Source organism: Oncorhynchus gorbuscha, linkage group LG17, assembly GCF_021184085.1.
Source record: "Oncorhynchus gorbuscha isolate QuinsamMale2020 ecotype Even-year linkage group LG17, OgorEven_v1.0, whole genome shotgun sequence".
NCBI lineage: Eukaryota > Metazoa > Chordata > Actinopteri > Salmoniformes > Salmonidae > Oncorhynchus > Oncorhynchus gorbuscha.
The window spans coordinates 12,532,519-12,539,173 of record NC_060189.1 but is presented as its reverse complement, the minus strand read 5'-3'; the positions used below and the strand labels follow the sequence as shown (position 1 = coordinate 12,539,173).

At 42.5% G+C, this 6,655-nt stretch overlaps 1 long non-coding RNA gene across 1 annotated transcript in view; it reads right to left on the bottom strand.

Moving 5' to 3' along the window:
• Positions 1–808: 808 nt before the first annotated feature.
• The window catches only part of LOC124001175, a 63,445-nt gene continuing 57,598 nt past the window's right edge, over positions 809–6,655 (bottom strand). The window contains exon 3 of the long non-coding RNA XR_006832746.1: positions 809–1,485. This is a non-coding gene — a long non-coding RNA (uncharacterized LOC124001175). The remainder of the gene's footprint in view (positions 1,486–6,655) is intronic.

Genomic DNA, 6,655 nt, shown 5'->3' with positions numbered 1-6,655 from the left:
TCCCTCACAGCTCCTAGGCAAGCACCATGGTCTTGTAGCGGATGCGAGCTTCAACTGGAAGCCAGTGGAGAGAACGGAGGAGCGGGGTGACGTGAGAGAACTTGGGAAGGTTGAACACCAGACGGGCTGCGGCGTTCTGGATGAGTTGAAGGGGTTTAATGGCACAGGCAGGGAGCCCAGCCAACAGCGAGTTGCAGTAATCCAGACGGGAGATGACAAGTGCCTGGATTAGGACCTGCGCCGCTTCCTGTGTGAGGCAGGGTCGTACTCTGCGGATGTTGTAGAGCATGAACCTACAGGAACGGGCCACCGCCTTGATGTTAGTTGAGAACGACAGGGTGTTGTCCAGGATCACACCAAGGTTCTTGGCGCTCTGGGAGGAGGACACAGTGGAGTTGTCAACCGTGATGGCGAGATCATGGAACGGGCAGTCCTTCCCCGGGAGGAAGAGCAGCTCCGTCTTGCCGAGGTTCAGCTTGAGGTGGTGATCCGTCATCCACACTGATATGTCTGCCAGACATGCAGAGATGCGATTCGCCACCTGGTCATCTTGGTCATGTTCTGTTATAATCTCTACCCGGCACAGCCAGAAGAGGACTGGCCACCCCACATAGCCCGGTTCCTCTCTAGGTTTCTTCCTAGGTTTTGGCCTTTCTAGGGAGTTTTTCCTAGCCACCGTGCTTTTACACCTGCATTGTTTGCTGTTTGGGGTTTTAGGCTGGGTTTCTGTACAGCACTTTGAGATATCAGCTGATGTACGAAGGGCTATATAAATAAATTTGATTTGATTTGATTTGATTTGAGTAGACATCTTCCCTAAAGCAGCACAGTATACCTCTTCTTCTCTATAGCAGCGCAGTAGACCTCTTATTCTCTGTAGCAGCGCAGTAGACCTCTTCTTCTCTATAGCAGCACGGTAGACCTCTTATTCTCTGTAGCAGCGCAGTAGACCTCTTCTTCTCTATAGCAGCACAGTAGACCTCTTCTTCTCTATAGCAGCGCAGTAGACATCTTCCCTAAAGCAGCACAGTATACCTCTTCTTCTCTATAGCAGCGCAGTAGACCTCTTATTCTCTGTAGCAGCGCAGTAGACCTCTTCTTCTCTATAGCAGCACGGTAGACCTCTTCTTCTCTATAGCAGCACAGTAGACCTCTTCTTCTCTACAGCAGCGCAGTAGACATCTTCCCTAAAGCAACACAGTATACCTCTTCTTCTCTATAGCAGCGCAGTAGACCTCTTCTTCTCTGTAGCAGCGCAGTAGACCTCTTCTTCTCTATAGCAGCACAGTAGACCTCTTCTTCTCTATAGCAGCGCAGTAGACATCTTCCCTAAAGCAACACAGTATACCTCTTCTTCTCTATAGCAGCGCAGTAGACCTCTTCTTCTCTGTAGCAGCGCAGTAGACCTCTTCTTCTCTACAGCAGCCCTGCCTGGGAACATGATCTGTCACACTGCTGTGCTCCACAACAATGCATCACACATACCTACGGAGAGAGAGAGAGAGAGAGAGAGAGAGAGAGAGAGAGAGAGAGAGAGAGAGAGAGAGAGAGAGAGAGAGAGAGAGAGAGAGAGAGAGAGAGAGAGAGAGAGAGAGAGAGATACAAACACAGACATTCTCACACACACACACACACACACACACACACAAACACACACATACGAACAAACGCACAATATACCACATTAAAAACACAAACTGTAAGCAGGGAATATGGCAGTGTGAGTTGAGTCGTATGAGCCCCCAGGCCTGGTACTGGTTTTATCCTCCGCTCAAGGCCATTACCCACTGTATATAAAAAAGTATGTGGACACCCCTTCAAATTAGTGGAGTCGGCTATATCAGCCACATCCGTTGCTGACAGATGTGGAAAATCGAGCACACAGCCATGCAATCTCCATGGACAACCACTGGCAGTAGAATGGCCTTACTGAAGAGCTCAGTGACTTTCAACATGGCACCATCATGGGATGCCACCTTTTAAAAAAGTTCATTTGTCAGATTTCTGCCCTTTTAGAGGTCAACTGTAAGTGTTGTTATTGTGAAGTGGAAACGTCTAGGAACAAAAACGGCTCAGCCTCAATGTGGTAGGCCACACAAGCTCACAGCACAGGACCTTTGAGTGCTGAAGTGCGTACTGTGTAAACATCGTCTTTCCTTGGTTGCAACACTCACTACTGAGTACCAAACTGCATCAGGAAGCACATGTACTGTTTGTTGGAAGCTTCATGAAATGAGTCTCCATTGTCGAGCAGCTGCACACAAGGCTAAGATCACCATGCACAATGCCAAGTGTTGGCTGGAGTGGTATCAAGCTTGCCAGCATTGGACTGGAGCAGTGAAAACACGTTCTCTGGAGTGATCTGGCAGTCCAATGGACAAATCTGGATTATGCGGATGCCAGGAGAACGCTAACTGCCAGAATACATAGTGCCAACTGTAAAGTTTGGTGGAGGAGGAATAATGGTCTGGGACTGTTTTTCATTGTTCGGTCTCGGCTCCTTAGTTACAGTTAAGGAAAATCTTAATGCTACAGCATACAATGACATTCTAGAAAATGCTGTGCTTCCAACCTTTTGGTAACAGTTCAGGGAACGCCCATTCCTGTTATAGCATGACAATGCCCCCATGCACAAAGGGAGGTCCATTCAGAAATGGTTTGTCAAGATCGGTGTCGAAGATCTTTACTACCCTGCACAGAGACCTGATCTCAACTCCATTTAACACCTCTGGGATGAATTGGAACGCCGACTGCTTGCCAGGCCTAATCACCCTACATCAGAGCCCGACCTCACTAATGCTCTTGTGGCTGAATGGAAGCAAGTCCCAGCAGCAATGTTCCAACATCTTGTGGAAAGCTTTCCCAGAATAGTGGAGGTTGTTATAACAGCAAAGGGGGAACCAACTTCATATTAATGCCCATGATTTTGGAATGAGATGTTCGGCGTGCAGGTGTCCACATACTTTTGGTCATTTAGTGTGGATTACAGCAACACAGGGAGGCAGGGTGGGCTTACTGTACCTGGGGAAAAACTACGGTGGTACAGTGCCTTGCAAAAGTATTCATCCCCCTTGACATTTGTCTACATGAAACACTGATTAAAGTTGGTCAAAAGGTGACTGTATGATTTTGTGTGTCGTAATTAGTCAACTGAAAAGAGTTTTAAAACAACTGTTTTTTTTTGATGATCTGTTTAGAGTTTTATAATAAGAGTTGTGAAAATGTACCACTTACAAAAAACCTGTAATTTAACAACAATAACAATATAACTATACTACCTACATGTACACACAAAACCAATACATTTCCGTAAACTTTAAAAGAGTAAAAGTTTGCGATTGACTTAAAAAGTGGAGATAAGAGAATGTAGACATTCTGCCATCTGCATCTCTCCAAGCCTACAAGCTGTGTACTAGACAACTGTCCGGTAGCAGCAGTTGTCCAACACTCCTGTAGAGGGCAGTGTTAATACCAGAAATATGAGAGAATGAGCGAGTGAGAGTGAGAGAGCAAGAGAGAGAGAGAGAGAGAGAGAGAGAGAGAGAGAGAGAGAGAGAGAGAGAGAGAGAGAGAGAGAGAGAGAGAGATGATATTTGACCTTAAAGAAAGAAATTAGTTTTTTTTTACATATCTTGCCATGACTTATGCTAAGTTAATGAGTGACTAACAAAATCAATGGGGGCCCTCTGGATGTCAGGGCCCCTGGGCACGTCTCCTACATGACCGGTCAGTATTCAGACATGATTACTACAAGTTTAGATAGCTGGCTAATCTAACTACCTAAAATAGCTGGCTAGTCTAACACTCTCAAAATTGTTAGCTGACATGGCTATTTCAGTGACTGGCAGTGACTGACATAAGAAGACAGAAATTGCTGATGCACCACCTAATGTTGAACTTGCACCTTGTGTATTCCACTATTCTAGGACTCAGCAGTATGTTTTGAGACCAAGACCTCCAAATAAATTATAAAACATGTTGCAGTTTTAAAGCAAGTTTTCTACGGTTCTACATATTTCGCCATGGGGCAGAGATAACATTTAGAAATTATAGAAGACATTTCATGCAGTTCAACTCATTTTGCCATGGGGCAGATAGAAGATAGAACAATTCTAACGCTCAGCAGTAAGTTGAGACCCAGACTGAGGCCCTAGGTGTCCTCATGGAGCTTTATGCATGGAGCCGGCCCTGGAAATTACAGTATCAGAATACCTGACCACTCTGACTGACCCAAAATTAAAAAAAGCTTTGGCTATGTACAGACTCAGTGAGCATGGCCTTCAGTGAGCATGGCTATCAAGAGATGTCACCGTAGGCAGTCCTGGGGGCTCAAAAGAAGACAGGCTATGTACACACTGCCCACAAAAAGAGTTGGTAACCAAGCTGCACTTCCTAACCTCCCGCCAAATGTATGACCATATTAACGACATACTGTGCCTTCAGGAAGTATTCATACCCCTTGTCTTTTTCCACATTTAGTTGTGTTACAGTGTGAATTTAACATTTATTAAATTGCTTTTTTTCTCTTACCCATCTACACACAACTTACTGAAAATGAAACAAGGTCAAATACATCTCATCAATATATCTCATTTAAATAAGTATTCACACCCCTGAGTTAATACTTGTAGAAACACCTTTGACAGCGAATACAGCTGTAAGTCATTCTGGGTATGGCTCTAAGAGCTGCCACCTGACATCTAACACATGGATTGTGTAACATTTGCCCATATTATTATTTTCTAACTTAAAGCTCTGTCAAATTGGTTGTTGATCATTGATAGACAACCATTTTCAGGTCTTGCTATAGATTTTCAAGATTTTAAGTCAAAACTGTGACTAGGAAACTCAGGAACATTCATTGTCTTCTTGGTAAGCAACTCCAGCGTATATTTGGCCTTGTTTTAGGTTATTGTCCTGCTGAAAGATGAACTCATATCCCAGGTTCTGGTGGAAAGCAGAATGAACCAGGTTTTCCTCTAGGATTTTGCCTATGCTTAGCTCAATTCCGTTAAATGTTTATCCTGATAAACTCCCCAGTCCTTAACAATGACAAGCATATGCTTAACATGATACAGACACCACTATGCTTGAAAATATGGAGAGTGGTACTCAGTAATGTGTTGTATTGGATTTGCCCCAAACGTAACACTTTGTATTTAGGACAAAAAGTAAATTGCTTTGCCACATGTTTTGCAGTATTAATTTTGTGCGTTGTTGCAAACAGGATGCATGTTTTATAATATTATTTTTCTGTATAGGCTTCCTTCTTTTCACTCTGTCAATTAGGTAAATATTGTGGACCAACGACAATGTTGTTGATCCATCCTCAGTTTTCTCCTATCACAGCCATTAAACTCTGTAACTGTTTTAAAGTAACCATTGGCTTTGTAGTGAAATCTCTGAGCGGTTTCCTTCCTCTCTGGCAACTGAGTTAGGAAGGACGCCTGTATCTTTGTAGTGACTGGGTGTATTGATACACCATCCAAAGTGCAATTAATAACTTCACTATCCTCAAAGGGATATTGAATGTTATTTATAATGATCCACCAATAGGTGCCATTCTTTGCGAGGCATTGGAAAACCACCCTGAACTGTGTGGTTGAACCTGTGTTTTAAATTCCCTGCTCGACTGAAGGACCTTAAATACAATTGTATGTGCAGGATACAGAGATGAGGTAGTCATTCAAAAATAATGTTAGATACTATTATTGTACACAGAGTCTATGCAATTTATAAAGTGACTTGTTAATCAGATTTTTACTCCTGAACTTATTTAGGCTTGCCATAAAAAAGGGTAGATATTGAGTCAAGACACTTCATTTTTATAAATGAGACAAATGTAAAAAAATAAATAAAATAAAAAACATAATTCCACATTGACATCATGTGGTATCGTGTGTAAGCCAGTGCCATTTTTTCTCTCTCAATGTAATCCATTTTAAATTCAGGCTTTAACACAACCAAATGTGGAAAATGTCAAGGGTTGTGAATACTTTCTCAAGGCACAGTATTTCCCTCAGATTTCCGTCAGACACAGACCCACGAAGAATTTAAAAAATAAAATACAATTTTAATAAACTCCCATATCTGTTAGGTGAAATAACACAGTGCAACCAGCAGAACACAAACAACATTATAAATACAACCTATGTACAGTATATCTGTTTATTTATAGTTTATTTTGTACTTCAACTACTTGCACTTTGTTACAACATTATACATATGATATTTGAAATGTCTATATTATTTTAAAACTTGAGTGAAATGTTTACTGTTAATTTCTGATTGTCTATTTCCCTAGTTTATTTGACTTATGTTTACTGTATTTTCCACTTGCTTTGGCAATGTTAACATACAGTATGTTTACCATGACAATAAATCCCTTTGAATTTAATTGAAAATTGAGAGAGAGAAAGTGAGAGAGAGTAAGACAGTGTGTGAGAGAGGAGAGAGCGATAGAGAGAGAGAGAGAGAGAGAGAGAGAGAGAGAGAGAGAGAGAGAGAGAGAGAGAGAGAGAGAGAGAGAGAGAGAGAGAGAGAGAGAGAGAGAGAGAGAGAGAGAGAGAGAGAGAGAGAGAGAGAGAGAGGAAAACGCAGGTGCACACAACTAGGATTTCTGTCATTCTTGGCAGCCTTTCAGAGAGGTCACTGC